Here is a 25,156-nt window from a genome sequence, read left to right as displayed (position 1 = left end):
TTTCCAAATCCCTTTTCTTCTCTGTGATCTCCAACCATCTCTCTGAACACTCGGCCTCCTGCAGGTTTATAGTCTTCTGGGCATTTGAAAGATGATCTGGAATCTCCACCCTCAACAGGCTGGAGCCTGTCTAGATCGGCGGAAGTAAGCAACACACTGGTAAGGCACCCAAAGACCTGAGGCCAGCTAATGAGAACTGAGTGATGAGCCCAAGGCTCTGCAGGAATTAGAAGAGGCCCCACAATGGAATCCTTATGAGGCAGAGAAGAGATACAGGGTGGAAGAGGGGGGAGCTGTGGGGAGTGGTCTGTAAATGCCAGCTTACAGAAGCCTGAGAAGCACATGAGCATTCCAGGGAGCTGACAGCTCATGGACAGTACTATTAAAATGGATAATAAACTAGATCTGCAGGAAAATAAAATGCAAGAGTCTTTAATAACATAAATTTGGAACCATAAAGTCTGAAAAGGAGAATTAAACGTGCAATTTAGGTTCATCTCATATTTAAGATAGGCCACGAATTACTTGTAAGATGATAAATGAATTGCTTTTCACAGTATTTCCATTTCCCCATCCCTAAAAAGAGAAGACACCTGCTCTACATCACTCTCCATTTTCACTAGGCTAAAACATGAAAATATTAGAATTATAAGAAAAAAATTAAAAAGTGTCAGGAAATTTTAAAATGCAAGTAGTCTTGTAGCTGTACAGATCCATGAGGGACTTTTTCTTTCCTTCCACTATCTAAACGCATATAAATTTGTAAGGAAGAGTTTATTCATCCTATGGCCCCTTTTTAAACCCAATCCACAATACTTTGATTCTCTTCTGAAACACTTCTCTGCCATCAGCTAACCGAACCACTCTTCTACGCATAACTAGAAGTTGTGAAACACTAAATTTAGATGGGTCAGAACTTGGGACTACAGTTATTTACTAATATATCTAGAAACAGTTTCTTAAAAAAACCCCACAATTATTTCCATTAAAATAGTATCCACTTAATGCAAAGTTTAATTTTTAAGAGGGGATTCTCTACTAGAATTGGAAACTAGAGTTGGGAAGACTGCTTGAAATTCACCCATTTCTAATCACGGCTATCGCCAAATGGATCAGTGCCTCAAGAATACCCGATTTTAATCTCTACTTCCCATTCTGCTACTCACTCACTCCATGAACTTCACGGGGAAATTAATTTCTCCTTTTGGTACTCTGGGTTTATACACTTTCCGAATTCCCATGTTGGTGACTGACTCTTGGTTTAGAGGATTTTACTGTGCCATCCACACATCTGCTCGTGATCTGGTGACCCCCAAAAGCAGTTTTATTCTACACAGCACTACAGGGGAAGGGAACGTAAGTCCAAGATGAAAACCCTAAGGCATCAGTAAGAACGGTCTTGGCCGTTCCTCTGCTTGGCCACTTCCTTTCAGAAGGGTGCTGGCCATCCAATCTCATCAGGTGCCTTCCCCCCCTTGCAGAAAAGTAAAGATCCAGCCCCTCTCAGCAAATGGAAAAACAGCATCCACTAGATGATGTTGCCTCGACCACAGGTTCAGCTCTCCTCAAAAGCCTGCCACGCACACATCGCAGGATAAAGACAGTATCTCTCCCGTTACTGGGGTGGCAAAAAAGGACAAGTGTTTGCTCTACGTATTTAGGACTCGAGCATGCCAGTGGTTAAGTGCTGCACAATACATGCTGCAGCTACAAAATGTTAGTCTTTTACTATTCATTTCTTTACTCCTTTTGGAAACAAAGATTACTGATATAAGTAAAACCCAGATTTAAGTATTTTATCTTCCTTTATTCCTCTCCAATCATTTGTTGAAATCATAATGCTGAAAGGGAATCATGTAACGTCTTTCATGCAACAGCATGACCCAAGGCAGTAGAAATAAATACCAAAATAATCTACCAAAGATAACATTAAGGAATGTATAAATATTTTATTGTTTAGTTGCAGAAAGCAATTTCACCTATGATTCAGAACACCTTTCAGAGATTAAAAATTTCTTTACAATGAGGCATTGGGAAAGGCAGGGAAGAACGTCACCTCCTGGGCAACCACCAGGTCCTCTCAAGGAGCACTGTCAGATACGCCACTGGGAAGACCACAGGTCTCATTAAAAACCTGTGCAAACTAAATTGTAGACTAATTTTGTAAGTACAGAAGTAGATGCACACACAAATGTTAGTCACTATGATCGTCCTGACCTTATGTGGCCAATCTGACTTAGTAGAGGGTGTTTTACCACCTGGACCCTAGCCTCAGAGGGAGGAACCTTAAACAGTGTCTACCCAGCAGAACTGGTAAAGTCCTAATAATTTCTTCAGTGGCAAAGGCCTATCTATAGTGTGTTCTGTTGCCTTTCTCTTTGTCCAAGTTTTTTTTTGTTGTTGTTTTGAGAATTCTCTTACTTGGTGACTATACTATCAATATATATATATATATATATATATATATATATATATTTAATCCTACCTGAGGATATTTTTTCCATTGCTTTTCAGAGTGGGAGGGAGAGAGAGAGAAACATCAATGTGTCATTGACTGGTTGCCTCCTGCAGTGCCCCCACCAGGGTAGAGATTGAGCCTGTAACTGAGGTACGTGCTCTTGGTCAGAATCGAACCCTGGACCCTCCAGTCAGTGGAATGACACTCTAACCACTGAGCCAAATCAGCTAGGTCTGTACTATCAATATTTCTTAACCTGAATGTAAAACTGTACGTTGTAGGTCACTGTTTTTATTGAACTAAAACAATGAAAGTGATCTGACATATACCAATCAATGAAAAATGATGCTTCGCAAGCTCCAGCTCTCCAAGGTGGACTTAGGTTTTCTGCCTTTCTACATCAGCAGCTCCAGGAGAGCTAGGGCAGTTTCTCACATACCTCCAAATGGCTCCTAAGTGACCAGCACCGTCTCGTGCTTTTTGCTGAAGCCACACAGATGGGTGACTAAACGATGGAGGCATCAAATTCAATCCTTTCTCCATTTTAACTAGAACACACTTCATAAAAGGACTTGTATCTGTTTGATGACTTTAAAAGAAAATAGTAGCACACAATAGGCAAATATTCAGATTGATAATCCCTTATTTTATTTCTTCCATGCATATTACACACATTTTTGTGATCCAATTTTAGTAGTACTGTCTGAATATTCTACAAAATATTACACATATTTCATTTCACAGGTTATCATTTACTGAGAAGTCCAAAAAACTGAGGAAAAGGTAATTTCTGGAAGATTAAATTCTATAATGTGAAAAATAGTTTAAAAACTGTTTTGAAACTATTTCTACCTGAAAATGTCAATTCTCCAATTTAATATAAGATGAACTAAACCATGACTTTCTAAGCCATGACTAACGAAAAAAAATTTTTTAATCATTTTATTACACGAAGATCCCTAGAAACTAGAAGTGTCATTTCCTGACCTAAGGCATTCCCGGTACATGAGGTGCGCTCCCTGCTTCTAGGCAAGGGATTCGGTTTCAGCCCTCCGTGCCAGCCGCCCCATCAAACGAGCAAGTTCTCGGGTCACAAACTGAGCTCGGATTCCGGCCGTGAGGACCCTGAGCCCATGTGGCATTGCTTACAGAGCTTCCCCGCCTGCGAGTCGAGCGTCCCCCGGCAGGGGCTGCCTGGGGTGAGGTTTACCAGCAATTTCTCCGAGTGTCAGCCGAGCCTCGGGCGCTGGAATCCAGCGTCCGGGGGACGCCGCGCTTCCCCGGCTCCCGCGGCCGCAGAGGCCGGCTGCCAGCGCCAGGATCTGCACTCGGGACCCATCAGCCCGATGTGCGGGGAGATGCAGGGAAAGGACACGAGAGGCTGTGCCACCCATCCAGCCAGAGGGATGCCCGAGCCCGCGGAGTCCGGGAAACCGCTGGGCCAGACCCGACGCCCCGAAAGCAACTCCCGGCTCTTACCGTGGGCCGGGCTCTGCGCTGGGCGCTCCGGAGGTGGTAAGGGGCGAACGGCTGGCCCCGAGGCTGCCCCGCCAAGCCCACGGCTCGGGCTCCACGTCGCGCGCACCCTCCAGGCACCGCCGCGCAGGGCCCGGGCGAGCAGCCCACGGCGCGAGGCGCCCGGCTGAGGACGTGGCTCCGCGCCTCCCGCCGCCCGCCCGCCCGCGACCCGGGAAGAAAGCTGCGCCGCGCGGGGCCCAGAGCGGCGCCCCCGCCCGCCCCGCCCGCGCCCTCACGCGGCCCTCGGCTCACCGCTCCCCGCCGCGGCTTCGTCCCCTCGGGCGTCGCCTCCGCAGCCTCGGCTCAGCGCCAGAGCCCCTTCCCGGCGCCCCTCCCTCCAGGGCGCGCGGCGCCCCCGGAGCCAAGCCCTCGGCGCGCCCGCCGCGCCATCCGTGCTGGTGGGCGCCGCGCCGCGGGATGCGCCGCTGCAGCCTCGGGTGGCGCTTCTCCGAGTCGGGCGGGCGGGGGCGGGCGGGGTGTGGGCGAACCCGGAGGAGGGCGGGGCGCGGCGGGCGCCCGGGCTCAGCCGGAGGGAGGAGGAAACCGCAACGTCACCGGAGCCCGCGGAGGCGAGGACGGTGAGGGGGAAGTGGGGACCCCCTCCCCCTGCCGGACCCCGACCTCGGGCCGCCGGCTTCGCGCTCCTCCCCTCCCGGGGCGCGCGGCTCGCGGTTGCGCGCGGCCTTCCTGCGCGCTCCCCCGCCCGCCAGGCCTCTCCGCTCTAACGTGCTCTGGGAGTTTCTAATGACCCGCACGCTCCGGTTCCACTCCGGAATCGCCCCAACCCACAGATACTTTTGGAGCACAGGGGGAGGAGCTGAGGCTTCCATGCAGGGGAAGACCTGCCGGGAAACGTGGAGAACCTTACGGGGGGGGGGGGGTGCCCACTCCTCTCGTCTTCTCCAAAGTGGTTACCCCTTTTCTCCCGCATTCGGTTTTCCTCTTCTCAGAGAGAAGGCAGAAAACCACCTATTTAGAAGCACTTCTTGCCTTAACTGTACCAACCACATACGCTAAATTGGAAACACAGAACCCTGCAAACGGAATGGATTTTAATCGCCAAAGGTAAAGGGTCGGGAACAGAGCATTTAATGTCTGCAGCTCGCAAGAGGAAATTCCATCCGTCTTATCTCCTAGGCTGTGTGGGTGGGTAGGGGAAAGGGAGAGGAGAGCCTCGTCCATCTGGGCTCTGCAGCCTCGGTAATCACACAGCTCCCTTGGAGAGGTTTCGTCAGTTCTCTTAAAAGCAGGCACTGCACCAACATGGCTCTGGAGAGGTGTCAGATAGGAACCAGGCCATCACCTCTCGGCTAACTTGCCTCGGTGTTAGCACGCAGTTAACCTACCAGAGGCAGACAGTGCAGGAGTGACAGACGGACTTCACTCTTTAGACGTGAAGATGTTTTACCTGAGAGTTTTTCCATTTGCTGCAAAGTGCTTTGAGCTCTAAAGAGCCACCTCCATCCACTCCCCGTGTTCAGAGGACCTCCAGACCTACCGAGGAGTTTCCATTAATTAGGCCACATTCGACTTTTATGCTTCTCTTAATAAAAAATTGCATTTGAAGAGAAATTCGGTACAAACAGGTTGAGAGGAAGTGGTTTTGTTAAATTTTTGAAATGTGTACTCAGCTAAACCACTCATTTGCATAAACTTCCAGATGTTTTAGAGGTGGCCTGTGTAATGCAGAGGTACAATATCTTCATGGAACAGTTATAGCTTATATTTGAGAGTTACAGTGCTTCATGCCAGACACTGTGCTAAGGGATTTGCATGTATTAATTAAAATGTTAGAGACAATTGTGAAAATGCCTAGTTGTAGTATGTAACCCATAAGTGTCCATTTCTAGTTATCTTCTCAAATTTGGAAGAGACTTTAGAAAAAAAGCATCCGTTTTGATTGATTTAACCTCTCAACAAGTAGTCATCTAGCTCAATGATTCTTCACCCCAGAACATCAAATCAGCAGGGGAGCTTTGATAAAATGCTTTTTAATAGAGGCCCCGTACCAGACCAATAAATCAGAATCTCTAGGGCTAGAGTTTAAGCATCATCATTTTAAACGCTCTTCCCAGGTGATCATAACGTGCAACCAGTGTGTTGAGAACTCTTCAAAGGACGCAATAGTACCCACTGGCATGTGCTCCTTTACCGCCCCCTGTTGCCTTCAACTGACCTGGAAATCTACTGAATAAACACCCGCCCTTTGAGATGTGTTCCATACAGTACGCCTGCAAGATCTGCAATTTTGCCCTCTGGAGTCTTCCAGGATGCAATTAGCCCGGATTCTACAGGAAAGTGCTTCAGTTTGCCTGGGTACCTACCGACTCCACCAGCTTTTCCTCATCCTTTCTGAAAGCCCTTGGAAGGTGGTTTACTTTGCCATTATCCCTCTGAAAATCTGATCCCAAGAGCTGAATTCAGGCACAGACAACATACAGTACAAAGATATTTAGTGGCTTCCTTCTAATTACTATATTTCCCCAAGTAAATCCTGGAGCTATTATGGCAGTAATAATACCCTACTGACTCCTATATTACAATTTAATAAAACTCTCAAGCAGGAAAGTCTTTTCCACAACTGTTGCAAAACACACCTTCTCAACCTACACTTGTTACAATTTGTGTTTAGCATTTAACATGCTAATCGATTAAAATTCTGTTGTGCTAAATCAGGCCTCTTAGTTTGTAGACATGTTGGATATCACTGATGTAATGGAGTAATTCTAACTCCCAATTTCATGTCTTGTGTAAATTTGGTCTGTATGCCATGTCATCACTCCTCATTCTCAGGTGCCTTCCACGCCAGCTGAAACTGAATTAGCGTACTGTTGATGACAATGAGGACCCACATGTTGCTGAGTCGTATTTTCATTCCTTGTCCTAGGGTAGCATCTCATGTGCATGGGTGCATGGCATCTTTGTGGAAATTAGAAGAAGGTACACCATCCTTACTCAGGCTGAGGGATTAGGAAAAAAAGACCTCTTCCTCCCAGGTAGAACCCTAAACAGCAGATGGGCTTTTGTCTATACACTGTGTTTGCTTTGCTGGTGTTGCAACATTGTCAGAAAAGAAAATGACTACTTAGTGAATTCTCATTAACTTCTGAATTTCTTCTTCCTTTCCTAAGTGCCCAGATATTACTTTAATAATAGGTTTATTAATTTTGCTCAGGATCTGTGAAAAGCCCCTTATCTTGGTTTCCAGAGTCAAGCTGCTCTTTTTTAAAACTCCTTTGCCCGCCTCCCGTCTTTCAGTGTTCATAGCCTTCGGTGCTGATTCTAGGTGAAGGTCCTACATACAGAAACTCTCCGTGCTGAGGTGTAACTTCTCTAGGCAAGAGAAGTTAAGCTTTAGGGAACTAGGATATTTTCTTACAGGTTCTTCACTTAGTGTTCAATTAACTCTTGTAAAGTTCATTTTATTCTTTCTGTTGAAATGGTTATTTTTTTCATGATGAGAAGAAAAAAGAGAATTCATTCTGGTTTTTCCACGTATCCACTTATCCCAAGCAAGAGCATCCTTTCTATGTTCTTCTTACCCAAACAAAAAACCTAAAAAGTATATATATTTTTGTTGTCCTTAGTTTATTCTTGGGTCTAGCCTAACAGACCCCAATCTTACAGGGATGTTACAAATATGTGGTTTCTGTTCTCTTGCTTAGTTATAATTCATTAAATTAAACTCAAATTTGCCCTTTAGGTTTTACTAACCAGCGAGCTGGTAGTCTATTTGTAAAAAGCCGCCTTACCCTACACCTGCAGGGTTCATCCTGAGTCACTGAAGAGTTGTGATCCTTTTGGTTTGCTCAAGCCCATTGCCCTATACTTGTCCTTACTCACTCAATGATAATCTCAGCTTCCCCTTCCATTTCTGGGCATTCAGCTCTGGCCAGATATCCACTAAGGCTTCTCCATCCCTCCTTACTCGGGCCTGCTGCCTCCCTGACTTTTCCAGTGCTGACCTGCTTTTCTCCATGACTGAGGCTGCTCTGCTGCTACTGCTTCATCTCCAGGTGACTCAAGCTTCCTGAACTTAGTTTTTTCATCATTAAAAGCAAAGGAGACAACAGGGTTGGAACTTGAGAGTATTGTGCAAAGTGAAATAAATCAGATGGAGAAAGACAAGTACCATAGGATTTCACTCATTTGTAAAATATAAAAACAATGCAAACTCAACAGCTTGGCAGTTACCAGAAGGGAAGAGGGTGGGGAAAGAGCGGAAAGGGGAAGGGGTCATTTGTATGGTGATTGACGGAAACTCGACCTTTGGTGGTGAGTACGCTCTAGTGTATACAGATGTCAGATTATCATGTTCTACACCTGAAACTTATATGTTATAAACCAGTGTTACCTCAAGTAAACAAAACAAATAAACAAAAGGGAACATTGACCTCCGTTCTTAATCGTAATTGCATTGCACCTTCCACACCCCAGTCACAACACACAGTTCTTCAGGTCTGTATTTCCTGGGCTTTCCATCTGACAAAGCATTACCTGTGCCAGGGACTTCCACGCGTTTCATTTTACTCTCCCAGGCGCCTTCGGTTTTACTATGCTCATTTGACTCATGAAGAAACAGAGGCTCAGAAAGTTGAAGTGAATTTCCCAAGGTATAAATGGCTCAGACCACATATGATTAAGTTTTCTGATATCAAATCCAGGCTCTTTCCATTAAACCACTCGGCCTATACTAGCTTTTTATCATCTAAAGCCCCACTTGCAGTTTGAGTGTCCTGGCCTCAGGTAAAAGTTATTCTCCTTTAAAAAAAAAAAAAAAATATATATATATATATAATTGATGTCACAGAGAGGAAGGGAGAGGGAGAGAGAGACAGAAACATCAATGATGAGAGAGTCACTGATTGATTGGCTGCCTCCTGCATGCTTCTGACTAGGGACCAAGCCCACAACCCCGGGCATGTGCCCTGACAGGAAATTGAACCGCAGTCTCCTGGGTCCTAGGTTGATGCTCAACCACTGAGCCATGCCCGGCCAGGCTTATTCTTCATTCTTGGTTGACTTTTGAAATGGATGATTTGTATATCACCTCCTGATTTATTTTAAACTACCCAAGATGTCCCATACACCTACCAAATTATAGCACAATTCTCTGGATGATTATTGATATTTGATACAAAAGTGATTATCGATGTTTGCCAAATGAATGAATGAAATTAGAAGTTTGCTCTTTTCCTCAGAGTTATGAAATGGGCCAAGAGGAGTTTAAGCATTTAATATTTCTTAAACATGGTTTTTGAGACCTGTAAAGAACTGTAGGCATCATTGAGGAGTTAGAGGATGAATGTTTATTGAGGCTTAATTTAATCTGGTGACTCCTTATAATAGATGCTTGGAAAGTATTCAGTCCTCCCCTTTTTACCAAATTTTGGCTTTCTCCAGAAAAGTGCAATAAGGAAGAATTGTGTGAAGAAGGTTCTAAGGACAAGTTCAGGCCCAGGAATCTGATTTCCCAATGTCCATGTGCTATTATGATGTGCTAAAGAAAAGAAATAAGTGCAACTTCTCTTTTCATGCACCCCACTCACAATCCTACTACAAACAAGTACAGATTACACTGGGTTCGCACGAGTGTGAAAGCCATTCTTTATGGGGTGTTATGCTCACGTATTCACGAGGAGATATGGAGTTGCTCCAGCAGTATTCTGTAGTGGTAATTCTAACCCTGGCTGCATGTCAGCATTACCTGGGGAGTACCTAAAACACACCAGTGTTTCAGAAATTCTGATTCAATTCTTTCCAGAATGAGCTGCAAGCAACCCATATGATTTTAGATACCAGGTGTTCCAGTCTGCAGCCAGTTAGAACCAATAATCCACAGCTATGATTCTGAAACTTTGCTGGCCATTAGAACCATCTGGGAAGAGCTTTGAGAAATTTTGATGCCCAGGCTGTAGCCTGTATCAATCAATAATCAATAATGACTGGGGTGTGTAAGCCCTGTGATTGCAATATACAGAAACTTTGGGAACCTCTGTTCTAAAGGAATGTTACTAAGCAGGCACTTGAACCAAATGAAGCATTAGGTTTAGACACTATGTTACTTGCCACATTTGTACTGGTTTAGTAATTATATAAAATATTGTGAAGATTGGTTTTTATTTACACCAGTTCACTAATATATTTATTTCTAAGTACTTTTGTCAGATAAGCAGTTTGGGGAAGTAATACTTGATTTCAGTATTGCCCGAGCTAGTTGAGTTTCTGGTGAGAGCTCTTCCTGTCTTCTTGCTGTGTCCTCACAGGGCCTTTCCTTGGTGCTTGCACACGTAGAGAGAGAACTTTCTCCTCTTCTTATAAGGCCACTAGTCCTACTGGATTATGACCCCACCCTTATGACCTTATGTAACTTTTCTTCCTAAAAGCCCTATCTCCAAATACAGTCACACTGGGGGTTAGGGCTTCAACTTATGAATTGGGGCAGAGGTGGGGGTTTGGGTGGATAATTCAGTACATGGCACTTGGGATTTTGAAAAATTTCAGACCCAGTCCCAGATCTATTGAATTAGATTCTCTGGGAGTAAGGACCAGGAATCCATGTTTTAACAAACTCTACTGGTGATTCTTATGCATAGTCAGGTTTAAGGATAACTGGCCTAGGCCACTTGTTTTACACTAAGCTGCACATTGAATTACCTGAGGAATTTTCAAGCCTTTGATGCCTAGGGCCCAATTCCATAGATTTAAAAAAAAAATTATTTATTGATTTTAGAGAGAGAGAGGCAGGGAGAGAGAGAAACATCAATTTGCTGTTCTACTTATTTATGCATTTATTGGTTGATTCTTGCCTGTGCCCTGACCAGGGATCGACCATAACCTTGGTGTATCAGGACGATGTTCTAACCAACTGAGCTACATGGCCAAGGCATAGGTTTTTTATTTGTTATAGGATGCTCACGCTAAGCAAGTTTTAAAGCTTGCAGGTAGAATCCAGGGGTAATTATAAAAAACAAGCAAACATAATATAAATATTTTGTAAGTCTCAAAACTAGCCTTTAAATATTTTCTGCATCTTTCAACAAATAAGCATTACCAGGAAATTACAAATGAAATATCAGAATACACGTCAAGATGTGACTTTCTTTTCACATGCAGACACATAGCAATACTCCTTCTCTACAAGCAAGTTTATAAGTAAAAAATAATTTGTGGGGAACTGTTTGAAAATAATGCTACAAATGAATTTTGCTCTTTTTGGATGCCATTAAGAATGACCATGGCCTAGCAATTTAACCTAAGAGATGTTGCCTCACAAATCAGTGTATATAATTTTATCAGAAAAACTAGCTACATCAACACTTAGAACCACAGATGAGCTGAGATTGACAAACACTTGAGAAAAAGAGGAAGTATAATAAAATTCTGGTTTGTAACATTGCAAAACTCCAAGGTGTTTCCACTTAACCACATACCTTGTATTGAAATGAAAGTTCTGTATTACAGAGTTTCTACTTTGAGAATTGTGCTAACTTTGGTATGTCCCTAATTTGTAAATGTCATTCTCTGAAAGCCAAGAAGCTCCTGAACTTTATGAATATTAAAACAGTATTTTATATATAAGAAACAAGATATATGACTATAGTAGATGAAATAAAATTATACACAGGAAGAAAGATATATTTCAATTTGATCATGATTGCTGACAATGACTTCTGAAAGTCAAAATTCTGATAACAATGGTTATTGTTAAATTGCATTTTATTACTAAGAAGCTGAGTAACATATACTGTTCCCTTTCAGTGAGGGAATTGCTAAAGTACCATTGTAAACATATATTTTTTTTGTTTTTACTGAAGCAATGTCAGAGCTTATGTATTTCCTTAGTTCAGAAATATAAAAGAAAGTTTTTCTTGCCGGCTTTTCCAGGAACTGTCAGCAAAATGCTCATGTCTTCTTTCCCCTAGAAGCAGGATAGTTCTAAATGATGGATAAATTAGAAAATAAAAATTATTTTTAGCCTCTGTCTTTGTAGGTGGCTTTTGTTACTTCGACACTGAGATGACAAATGATGTCTCAATTATTCTGCATCAGCAATTAAACATGTGCCAGAGTCTATATCCTGATTGTGTGACTGAAGTGTTCAGGATTGTATAGGAAAGACTATTTCTCATGATACCGTCTTCTTTAGGAATTATGCTCTGCTTTATATAGCATTATAAAGTTTTCACTTTAAATTTCTGTTACTTTTTGGTGTTCCTACTGCTCAGAAGTATAAACAAGTCTCATTGACTACTGACTTCCAAGTACATGCTTGAAATATGATACATGAAAGACAGTGTTTGAACAGGTGCCTGGATTCTTCTACAACCTCTTTCATTTAACGCACCATTGACAGTGCACAGTAAGGCAAGGCCTTCGAGGAGCTGACATTCTACCTGCCTCTTTGGCTGGGTGGCATCAGTGAGGAGGAACATGAGCCAGGTCTGGCCCAGAGAGACTGGGTCCCTCCAGGTAAAGGTCTCTGATAGTTTATCTAGGTGTCCTTAAAACTCAGTATTAGCCCCTTTTTAATGTCTCTATGCACGGTTTTAAAAGGACCAAAAAAATGGGAGTTGTGGGAGGAGGAACTTGTAAAAGAAGAACATCATCATATATGTAAACTTACAGGAAGTGTTCCCTATTTAATTTACCAAGAAATCATATGACTTTTTAGAGTCCATCTATTTCTGATAATTCCCTTAAGACAGCTTTTCCTCATACCCTTTTTAAAAAATAAAAACTAATATAGATAGCGAGATGGCAGTTAGGTAGATGATAAAGATATAGAAATATGTATAAAATAAAGCCTGGAACCAATGTTTATATTTTTGTTTTAGTATATTTTATTTAAGAAAGACTTACTTTGATCAACTAAATAGAATTTAAGACCCACTAATGGATTGCAACTTCCAGCTTAAAAACATTGCATGGGGTTCTCGTGTACATGTAGAGAGATATTTTTCGTGTTTACTATCAAAGTTTAAGAGTACAGACCTCTAAAAAGTATGAAACTGAAAGTAGCCTCTGACCTCATTCACAACTACATAAATCTGACTGTTAAACACATAAGATGCCTTGATGCCTTAGCCAAACAAGACGTAGAGGCATCTTGCCTAAAAGCAAACACCGGATGTGGCATTTAGAAACCTGATCATACTAGCAGGAGAAGGGAACAGTAGTAAATACATATGGTTTAAAGCAATACACTACCTTTAAGATTTTCCCGAAGGTCACACAGATCTTCTAACAGGAAGACAGTGTGTTTATGAGGCACATCAATACATTTTTGCAATTGTTAGAGGGTACCATGGGTTCCCAACAGCCTAGAAGTCATCAGCTCGTCAACAAGAAGGTCCACATGGATGATCATGAGTCCTCAGTTCCTGCCACTGGGAAGGATATGTCCAAGGACTGCCTGCCCCAGAACTCACCCATCATATTCCCTTACTACCTCATCTCAGGTTTTTAATAACGAAAGAGTAGCTCTCTCTCTCATCAAAGCTAGAGACTTTTAAAAACTCTTCCTACCTCCTCCATTTATAAATAATTGCACAGTAGTATATATACCAGCACAGGCTGCAGTTGGCTGTTACAGATGGTGCTGATACTGTGACCTCTAAACATGCCATCTACTGATTACTATTTTTATTCCTTTTCACAGAATGACTATCTCTACGGTCAGAGAGAATCAGCAGCAGTAAAAGACACTTATACATGATGAGGGAAAGAAGGCTCTGACAAGAAATTTTTGCTGCATTTGGATACAGGGCTTTGGAGCCAGGCCAAGAGGACTTAACCTGCCTTCTGCCAGCAGCCAGACTTCAACTAGACAGTGAAAAACTAAAATCAGAAAGCATTTTGTGACCTAGTCTTAAGAAACCTTATAACCAGATTTATTCATATTTGTATTTGCCTGGGGCATTTAATTTATCAGTGACTTGGGTTAATTACTCCCTATAAATTCTACACTTGACAGCTTAGCTTAAACCTAAACAATCCAGAAGGATATATATTAAAGTACAAAGACATCAGTCAGGCATTTCTCTGCATCATCACTGACTTTGACACACACACACACACAAAAATGGATTTTCATACATTTTGGGACATGTATGTACATGGATCTCAATAGGCTTAAAATCACCCAGGAAAGTAAGTCACTGGAATACACCATTCAGAGCAGCAAATATTCCTATTGGTGGTCGGGGGATTCTAGAAATATTTTGTTTGCTACCAATAACACTATTTTTTTAAAATTCTCAAGTAGTTTATTAAAGAGGGAAGGAAAAATATTTTTTGGCTTAAAAAAAAAAAGTCTTATATAAGCAAGGCTCTGCTGATGCCGTGTAAAAAATAACTTGTTTTTATGGCTAAAGGGCAGGAACCAGGGAATGGCTCACCACCCATCAGCATTTGATCTTTCTGAAGAGCAAAGTAGTACTGGGAAAGAAAGAAGGAACATTGTTTTGCAGATGCCAAAGGAAACCAAGATGTAGTAAACACTGGGGGGAAAAACATTATTAATGAATTTCAAAGGTTCACGCTTCTCAATTAGCTCAAAGTGGTTATTTTTTGGGCCATGCTTTGAAACATTGCTAGGATCTCACTAAAATCGTAGCTATGTGTGGAGTCAAAACTGATCATAAATATGAGACGGTGAAAAGGGGGTACATCGACTTAAGGCCCAAATATGGCTCTTTAGTCATGAATTTTGAAAGCACTAGCCATGCAGACAAAATCTGGTGAGCAGAGACTGTAGCAGGTCTGAGGGTGGTGAGCTTTTGTATGCCTCAGAATTGTAGAAACTCCGAAACAAATTCAGTGTGGCTACTGCAACCAAACATGGACAGCATGAGACAGAGAAGCTAGCACTAGATGGGGATCCAGGGATGCGGGACTCAGCGACATCCTGGCTGTCATGACCTCAGGTAAACTGAATAAACCATTTCACCCGCTTGGTGCCAGTACCCCTCACTTATGAAATGAAAAGGTTGTATCATATACAAGATTCCTTGAACTTTAAAATTTTATGGTTCAAAGTTTCTAAGCTGTGGGGCAGATGCCTTCTAGATTAGGATTGTCCAGCAGAAATATAATGCAAGCCACATATATAATTTTAAATGTTTACTAGCTACATTAAATATGTAAAAGAAACAGGTAAGATAAGATTTAGAATACTTTTATTTAACCTAATATGTCCAGAATATTGTCATTTCAACATGTCTGAAATCTCAAGTGACCACACACACTTCAAGTGCTCAATAGCCACATTTAGCTAATGGCTCCCATCTAGCATATTGTGCAGTGCAGGTCTAGAGAGTAAAGTTCTCAGGATGGGAGCAGGGGCTACATTTCTCTTTAATGCTCTGAACCATGGCTGCAAAGCCTGGCTATTCACCAAAATTACTGGAGGAACTTAAAAAAATATTTCTGAGCCCACCCCAATCCTTGGGCATGGGTCATAGCTTAGAAAATCTCACTAGATAAGTCTGATGTGCAGCCAGTTCACAGCAGTGGGCAGGGCACTGCTTGAAAACCCCTTCACTGACCTAAGCGAGCCTTCCTGTTGTTCAGAGGTGGGCGGAAAAAGGGAAGCAGTGGTCATGTTAGCATCTTCTCCAGAAAGTTATCAAGAGGACTATCTTCTATCTGTTGTGTGAGCTGGGAGATTTCAACACTAATCCTGGCAGCAAAAGGTGCTTTCAGTTATTGAAGGCAATTTAACTTTTTCAAGTTAGACTGTGTTAAAGAGCAATAAGCTGATGTTGCAGAACAAAGGAGACCAGATTCCACTGTGCCAGGACCTGTCTGACTGGTGACTTGATGGGGCTGCAGCTGTAGTTACAGATTGTTTTCGAGCCTGTTTAACGTTTGTGTAGGCTGGTTGCCCTCAAACTAGGACTGATTCTCACTTTCAGATGTCTTCAATTGAGTGGTGACAGAGTAGTTGAGGGAACTCATCAAAGTGAAGAGTCCCGTAATACTTTCCTATTTCTGACATGAAAAAATGGGTATATGTATTAGAAGTCTGCCTTCCAAAACTTCCAGAACTATTTAAGCATGAACAAAAGAGGCTACCCAGGGATTTTCAGAAAACACATAAGTTGAAATTACATTGACTTGGCTTTAGTCAACGTTATATCAAAGGGAAAGAAAAGAAGTATCAAACTTACGTGAGGATATCTGTGGCCTAGTGGGAGAAAAGGTTTAAAAATACCAGGAGAAAAACAATAGGTGAGACCAATGTGGTGACATAGGAGAACCCAGCCTTTGTATTCCTACAAAGATCAACAATTAGACAGCTATCCACAAACAAAAATAGCTCTTGGAGTCCACTTAAAAAACTTTAGCATTACAGTGGAACCAAAAACCTGAGAATTGCCGCACAAGAAGAGAAGGAAGACGGTCACTCTGCCTGCACCCTCCCATGCCCAGCTGGCGTTGCTGAGTGCCAACAGGGAACTTCCCAGCTAGAAAGAGTCCCCTTCTCCTGGGAGGAAAAAGCTTACTCTGCCTTTGTGGACCCTACACAAAGGTTCTGCTTTGCCCTACCCACCCAGTAAAGCTGAGACATACAGAAACAGCTAGGGGTAAGGGGAAAAAGCAGAAGCTACCAATAATAGCAGCCACGCAATAGTAGCGATTGTGATTCACAGTGACCTGTTCTGACGATAACCCTTATGATTCAGTGTCTGAAAGCTGCTTACACCTTCTCTAAAACCATTCCTACAAATCTCAGTACATGGCATATGATTATATTTAGATTGATACTAAGATTTTATTAAACTTATAATAACTATCAAATTATTTTACATTGACAATTAAAAATCACAAAAAGCAAGCACCTTTATAGACAAGCTCTCATTTAAAAAAAGTATAAAATAAATTCCTCTGAGTCCTTTTATTTACACCATGATGGTAAGTGTCCAATGGCTAGAGATAGATCTATGTTCAAATAACAGCTATACACTTTATTTGCCATATAACCTCAGCCAAATCGCTTAGCCTCCCCAAATCTCAGTTTTCTGGGGATGTTAATGCCCATGTTGTGAGGTTATGAGTATGAAACAAAGAATGTAAAGTGCTGGACACAATGACAGGCAGAGTAAATGCTCAAAGGTAGCTATTATGATTATCGAAACAAAGGCTATTAAGGGGACCTACTGATAAGACATTTATGGGATTTTTCTGGAAATTAAGAAGGCCTTTCTGAAAAAAACACATTTATTCCTCATAACTACCCATAACATAACAGATTTACTTGGAATACTACAAAGTAAAATATCCCTAAATTTTCCACCCAATATTACCTCACACTCACACACACGTGCATGATGCTATTTCACCACCACCCTGCGAAAGCCTTTTTATTTCTCTAGAGGAAAAGTAGAACACAAAGTTCCTTCTCTAAACCACAAATTAGAGGTCATCATCAGTTCATGTGGGAAAATATCCATCAGTGTTTATACACACAGAGACCCACACACATACACTTCCGTGTATACACATAGACACAAACACACTCCTATGTATATCTGAAGTATAACTTAGTAAAAACCTTGATTTTAGTTAATATAACAGGATGAGTTGGTAGGGAAGCTCAAGCACTTACGATGACCACAAGACTCATGCCTCTGTCCCTGATGGACTTTTCTGACAAACACATTCCATACTCCCACAAATCATTCTGGCAAAAAAAAAAAAAGGGAGAAAAAGAGAGCAGGAGGGTGGGGGTGGGGGGTAGGGGAAGAAAAGAGAAGGGGGAAAGGATAGAGGAAAGGAAGGGGGAAAGAGAGATTCCATGTGCAGGGCATGTGTGTTTGTTGGGTTGGCAAGCCAGGTCAATTTTGGGAAGCCAATTTTTTGCCCACCCAGAGCTTGCCCAGACTAAGGTATGTTGCAAAACAGTGATTTTTCTGCCAGGCATATTACTGGAGTGAGTGGAGTTCCAGACCTGACTAATGTTTTCTTCTTGCCCTCTTACTTCTTTAACACAAACATCTGAGGCTGTGGTAGTTTGAAGTGTGCTCCTCAAAGCATCCCAAAGCTCCTGCTTTTTATTTTTTATTTCCTTGATGTTTACTACCTAGTTCAAGAGCTACTGACCTCTGCTCCACCCAGCACTAACTCTGTTGATGTTAAATCTCTTTGCCTTTCAGAACCACCATTCCAAGCACAGCTACCTCCATGCAGAGTCTAAAATTAGAATTAATGACCCATCCCAACTCAGCACCACATTGAGAGATTCCTCTAAGGCAGGTACTTCATCATTTGAGGCAGCCCGATGTCTTGGGAACTCTTATGACTGAGAAAAGAAATAGCTATGACTGGCCATTTTAGTTGAATTGATCCTTAGGCATAGTAACAGGACAAGCTAAGGTCTGAAAGGATTGGTTGTGCCAAGGAAGCTACATGTAGATAGAATATAGTTGATCCACTTAAAGAAACATTCAGTAAGATACCACTATGAATTGATATGTATTCCAAGAACATATAAACACCTAAACTCATGAAATGCTATAGCTAGACATCTAGTCTGACCTTTTCGTATTACATATTTATAGACAGAATTAAGATCTGGAGATTTTAACTTCTCCCAGGTCATGGGCAGAGATTGGAATGAGCTTTGATTACAGTTCAGTGGAAACTAAATGCAAGCAAGGAGGTTACAGACAATTAGTAAAGATTTAATGATGGGTCCCGGCCAGTGTTCTCAGTGGTTAGAGCATTGGCCCGCCCACCAAAGGGTTTCGGGTTCGATTCCCGGTCAAGGGCACGTGCCTGGGTTGTGGGAGCTGCAGGAGGCAACCAGTAGATGTGCCTCTCTCACATTGATGTTTCTCTCTCTCTCTCCCCCGCTCCCTTCTACTCTCTCTCTGAGAAGCAATGGGAAAATTATCCTCTGGTGATGACAACAACAAAAAGATTTAATGATGGGACTTAAAGTTCTCATAAGCTAAAATGTAGCACTCTGGGATAGGAGAACTGCAATCACTAGAAAGATGTCTAATAAAATGTAAGAAACAACTGTCCAGGTTCTATCAGAGATGGAACGAACATTCCTTCAGACTTCTGTCTCCATTCATAACGCACCAGAGAGTTACAAAACTCAAATACCTAAATACCCTGAGATTAGAACTGGAGTACACTGGGTGACAGAGAAGACTATTCTAATTAGCAAAGGCTAACCATTTGAATTAAACTGATAAACTTGAGTTTCTAAAATTATATACTTCAGGACTCTGGATGCATGAAATATAATCCAAGATGGTCAATAATCCTTATTCTTTTTTCTGTGGAACACTACTAAAAATTTTAGTATATGTGTAGCTATTTTATGATGGGGCAAAAATAATGAAGTTATCAATAAATAAATATCACTATAAACAGAATGTAATAAAAGGTAGTTGTGATATATTTAGTCAATAAGAACACAGTACTACAATCAGCTATCCAATGTTTTCTAGGAATCTAAATGTTAATAGGTTAACAACTTAGTAACACTTTTCTTAAAATAAAAGGTAAAAGTTTTAATATGTGAAATGGAATATCAGATTTATTTTTTACCTTCTACCATGCTCAAAACAGACCTTTTGTTTTCTCTAAAAGGTACCAGCAAGGGTTACTCTGTTGCTGCTGGGAAAACTGGGTATGGGATAGTTGGACTGAGATCAGATGACTGCTCTGTTTAAAGAAGGGATCTGAGACTGGATTTGTGAGACGGGGAATCCAGCAAGAGGAAAACACATCTCTGTTATAGGAAAGTTATTAATGGTGTTCACTGTTTGGAACAAAAGAGAAAGGTAGACAAAGAATCAAATTTGTGCTTAATCACAACAAATGCTCTACTAAACACTATGTAAAAACAAACTACAGTATCAATAATATCAGCCAATTTGAGTAGCTTCTGACAATTGAGCAAGCTTTCTTTTCCAGGACTGTAAGTTCTATGTCAAGTAATATAATGCAGAACAGAGAATGGAATGTTTCATGAAAGGGAAGGACTTTCAGGACTTATTTTTATCTGAAAGGAAGACATGCCAGGAAAATCTTTATACAATGAAATAGTCTATCTTCATTATGTCTAAAGTCATGGAAAACACCCAAATATTGCCCTAGCTTTTTTTTTTGTCTCCTTACTTGGAGGAAGAGTATATAGCAGTCTACATGTTTAGTTAAAATACGTGTGGAGCCCAGCCGGGCATGGCTCAGTGGTTGAGTGTCGACCTAGGATCCAGGCGATCAGGGTTCGGTTTCCGGTCAGGGAAAATGCCCAGGTTGCGGCCTCAATCCCCAGTGACTCTCTCATCATTGATGTTTCTATCTCTCTCTCCCTCTGCTGCCCTCTCTCTGAAATCAATAAAGATATATGAGAGGAAAAAAAACAAAAAGACACACGTGTGGAACACAACTCCTCTTTGAGACAGAGGGCGTGCCTGATATTTAGAGAGCCGTATATATTGCTGTTTAAGAAACAGTCTTAAATATCATCATCACCAACTGAATACAACACAATGCCCGACTGGGTTCATCACCCCCTCAAAGAATCGACAATTGTGTTGGTAGATTTTTATATGATAAGGGGCTAATGAGGGTCCTGTTTAATCCCTGGGATGAATGGAAGTTCAAGGCCCTGAAAGTTCTAATTGTGATTTTCAGATTGGCTTACCTAGGGTTCTCTGGAGTAAGCTTTTGTGATGTGAAAGTGAAACATCAAGTTCCTTTCTCAGGAGAATGAGTTTTGATGTAATTATGCTTCTTTAAATGAAGTTTATTGCTACGGGAGTTAGAGAGTAGATGGTTTCCACTCTGTGAGTAAGTAGGTAGGTCATGGAATAATGTAGATTGATATTCCATTGACCTTCTTACAATTTCTCAACCATATCCTCTTGAATAGTTTTATATGTATATAAAATATTAAGAGTCATTGATCAGCTGCCTCCTGCACGCCCCCTACTGGGGATCAAGCCTGCATATGTCCTGACCAGGAATCAAAACTTGATCTCCTGGGTCATAGGTTGATGCTCAATTGCTGAGCCACACCGGCTGGGCCAAAGCACTTATTTTTAAAACCAGCTATTTACTTCAAAGTAAACCATGTTTAAGAATTAAAGAAAAATATGGCAGCAATGAATCAACCAATAGAAAATATTGGTAAGGTGATACAATTTAGAAAAAAACAAATGTATATTCTCAGCTTGAAAACTGAAATAAAAATTCACTAGAAGGGTTCACTAGCAGATTCAAGATGGCAGAAGAAAGCATCAGTGAACATTAAGAAAAATCAGGAGAGGTTATTCAAGCTTAAGAACAGAGTCCTATAGGACAACAGCAACAATAAGTGTTCCAACATCCATGTAACAGAGTTTCACAAGAAGGGAATGAAAAGAGGACTGAAAAAATTTTGGAACACCCCCCTCCCCCAAACTTATCAAATTTGATTAAAAACATTAATCTGCATATACAAGAGGCTTAAGGAACCCCAAGCAGATAAACCTTCTTTATGAAATTCTCCTCCCTGGCTTTCTGTGATTGTGTACTCTCATGGGTTCCCTTACACCTCCATAGCTATTCCTTCCTTATATACTTTTCTTTCTCAATCTTTTTCTCCTCAGTGAGTGTGTTTTAAAATCCCATGCAACTCTTACCTTTCTGTACTGCACACTCTCATACAGAAATTCTGTCCATTTTCATAGATTATCAGAAAAGAAATTTTCAAATCTTATAACACGGCTTCTGTGTTGCCATTGCCTAAATACCCCTTTTTGCATGTTTTACTGGCCTCCTAAGTGCAGAATAGAGATTCTTCTTTTGCTGTTACATATTTCTATAATAGCATTAACATGAAGACGGGCAACAGACAACCTGAGACCTCAGTTATCTTTGACTTTCCTTCTCCCCCAACTTTACTCAGTTGCTAAGTTCTTCCAATTCTTCTGACATTTCTCTTCCTTCCTATTCATTTCCCCTGCTACTTCCCCAGTTCAGGATTTCATTATTTTCTCACCCAGATTGATCTGACAGCAATAACTGGCTTTCATGATCCTGTTCTCTTCTCTCTTTAATCCATCCAAAACATACTAGTCAGATTAATATTCCTAAAGCATACCTCTAATAATTTCACTCCCTGTTAGAACACAGAATGATAGTTTTCCATGGCTCAAAAAACAAAATCTTAATCTGTTAGAAGGACATTCCTTTCTAAAGTATATTTACCACTTCCCTTCACCAACCCCAAATTCCAGTTGTGAAAAAGTTTGTAGACTTTTTCAATGCAACTGAAATAAACCATGAAGTTTAAAAAAAGAGAAAGAAAAAAATGGGGAAAGGGGTTATAATTTGTGGGTGGGTACATGTTTCCTGACAACTTGTTAATGTTCTAAGATTTAATATTATGTAAGCTCTTGGAAGGGTGGAGTGGCCACATCAGCTACAGGAGATAAAATGTTCAGGACACGTGGCCATGGAATATGGTGAGCAGATGAACAGGATTGGGGTGGAAGAGACCCATCCTGGACTTTTTCAACCAGTTACAGACAAGAAGACAAACTAATACATCTACTGAACAAGGAGCATGTTACTAGTAAATGGATCCAGATGAACAGAGCTTCTAGCACAGGGCACATGAAATAAATATAACAAAGATTAGAGCAAACATTTCTGGGATACTCAGTTTTGCTATCTGGAAACATAGAGGAGCTTGCACTTCCAGACTGACCTGATCAAGGATATCTGGGCAAGCCCTCTAAGGTCTAGAGACCCTTGAAAATAGGAAGCTGAAGAATCTTGATTAACTGGCAAGAAGCTGTTTTTATAAACATGCTGCTGCCTGCACAGTGCTTTGCTGAAAAATAGAAAAAGCTTTCTGTCACTCTGCAGCTTTGTGAATGGAATAAGATATCTAGATTTTGCAAATTCAGTAACAAAAACTCTGCAAATGCTGGTTAGGTATGGGTCAATTGTTAGCTAAACCATATCTTTGTACTTATGCCAAAAGTAATCTTTGGTTTATTCTACGAATTATAATGAACTCTGAATTCATAGGATCTGAACTGAAAATGTTTTACTATGAAAAGATGCATGCTAATTAAAGATAAATGGAGCAGCAAAATAAGCCAGGCAGAGAAAGACAAACATCACATGATCTCACTTATATGTGGAATCTAAAGAACTTAGTAAACTGATGAACAGACTAGATTCAACGACATGGAAGCATGGATCAGACTGAGGAATCTCAGAGGGAAGGAAGGAGGTTGGTGGTGGTGGTGGTGGGGGAAGATTAACCAAAGAATTTATAAGCATATATGCATTACCCAAGGACACAGACAATGGTGTGGTCAAGGACTAGGGGTGGTGGTGGAAGGAGTCAATGGGGAGAAAAAGGGACATCTGTAATATTTTGAACAATAAAAAAAAATTAAATAAAAAAAAAAGATAAATGGAGCCAAAAAAGGAAGGTTAATCAGGACACCAGACAAAGATGTAAAGCATAACAAAGCTCTTGTTACATAAAAGAACTAGTGAAGTTTATTCTCTGTGGTGGTTGTCATTTCTCTTACCTGACAAAATCAATGCATAGGTATCCCCTGCTTCCCAAAAGTTTGCATTACGACACTTGGCTTTTACAAAAGATGTACATTAGTACGGTAATGGGCTTTTTTCATAAAAGCAAAAATCTTCAGATTTCATTCATTTAGTGAGAATGAGTACAACAAAAGTCTTCCCTGAAAGTGAAGTGGCGTACTGCAAACTTTCAGAAAGTGGGATTCTCTGCTTCATTCCATTTTGTCTTATGAAGGATTTCAGGGGAACACTTTACTTTTGGATAGTGGGGGGAAACCTGTAATTGTAAAATTTCTGTTGCAGTTGCTGAAGGTGTAATCTTAATAGTTATAGCAAATTTCATAATGTCCCCCAGAACTGCCAAGGGTGTTACTGAATGCAGGAATAAAAAGTCTAAGTAAATCAGAGCAGACTTAACTTACATTCAGTGTCCTCAGAATCAGTTTGAAAGAAACATCACACAGGGCATTTTTGCTTACTAGTAGTCACTAAGTATGTAAGACAAAATGGAATAAAGCTGAAAAAAAACATTCATTTCCTTTTAACAGTGGGCCAAATAGTCTTCTGGAACTATATAATTCCAAATAATTATATAGAATAGTGTGGCTCATTGATTTCTGGGAATATTCATAAAAAAATACAAATTATTGGCTCATTGGTTGGGCATCAACCTATGAACCAGGAGGTCACGGTTCAATTCCTGGTCAGGGCACAGCCTGGGTTATAGGTTGGATCCCCAATAGGGGGCATGCAGGAGGTAACCAATTAATGACTCTCTCATCATTGATGTTTCTATTTCTCTCTCCCTTCTTCTCTCTGAAATCAATAAAAACATATTTAAAAAAATACAAATTACATTCCCCTCTGCTCCTTCACTAGGCTTATTTAAATTATTACACTGTGCCTCATTTTTACTTATCTGCCATCACTGGCAGTGAGTAAAATACATCTTACTCTGATATAATGGAGTGGATAACAAACTGATATATCTAGATTAAAATTTTGGGAAGGCGAACAAACCTCTGAAGTATTTCCTGGCTTTTGAGGTATTTCCTGGCTTTATCTGACACTTTCAGCACCCTATCACAAACTGAAGGGAGGTAAAAGTACTCTGCTCAGGACATACACATCCTCCCAGATCTAGAAAGGAAATATCTGAGAAATTTAATTAAAGTCTAAGTGAATCATAATATTAATCTCAATAGACTGCAGCAAATGTTAAATTTCTGGTTCGCAGCCTAAAAAATAACAAGATACGGTAAAATTCCAACATCCTAAGAATGTAGTATTGCATCAATTGTAGGTAAGTAAAATTACTGGAAAAAGAGTTATTTTTGTGGTGTTTAAACTGACCAAAATGACTACACCTTATAACGTGTTTTTAAGGTGTTTTCTATGCTTCATTGACAAATTTGGTTGGAAGAACCAAATTACATCTGTCTTAATAGTCACAAAATAAAGAGAAGAAATGCTCATTTGGGGCTTCCTGTTTGGTTCTGTTGATGGACTAATGTTCCTTCCTGCTGTAGCAATTGAGGATGTTTGTATTTTTGACCCCGCACAGGGAAGGGGGAAAGAATCTGAACTCTGATGACTTGCTGCACTCTGGCTTTGATG

At 41.0% G+C, this 25,156-nt stretch overlaps 1 protein-coding gene and 1 long non-coding RNA gene across 5 annotated transcripts in view; one reads left to right on the top strand and one right to left on the bottom strand.

Annotated features, from left to right (window-relative positions):
- Nucleotides 1-25,156, bottom strand: part of DSE (dermatan sulfate epimerase) — a 90,521-nt gene that overhangs the window by 47,098 nt on the left and 18,267 nt on the right. The window contains exon 1 of one of the 4 annotated variants that reach the window (XM_081141285.1): nucleotides 4,229-4,431. The exons of 1 other annotated variant lie outside the window; for it this stretch is intronic. The gene's annotated coding sequence lies outside the window, so the exon portion shown is untranslated. Of the gene's footprint in view, nucleotides 1-3,937; nucleotides 4,100-4,228; nucleotides 4,432-25,156 lie in introns of those variants that run through there. 2 more of the 4 variants (XM_081141283.1, XM_081141284.1) reach the window with 2 other exon arrangements.
- LOC308559070 lies at nucleotides 4,446-6,650 on the top strand. Its single transcript, XR_013999096.1, has 3 exons — nucleotides 4,446-4,554; nucleotides 4,927-5,041; nucleotides 6,052-6,650. It is a non-coding gene; the product is annotated as an uncharacterized lncRNA (long non-coding RNA).

This window comes from Miniopterus schreibersii (genome assembly GCF_964146895.1).
Source record: "Miniopterus schreibersii genome assembly, chromosome: 6".
NCBI lineage: Eukaryota > Metazoa > Chordata > Mammalia > Chiroptera > Miniopteridae > Miniopterus > Miniopterus schreibersii.
The sequence above is the reverse complement of the archived record's forward strand: the minus strand, read 5'-3'. Positions and strand labels throughout refer to the sequence as shown.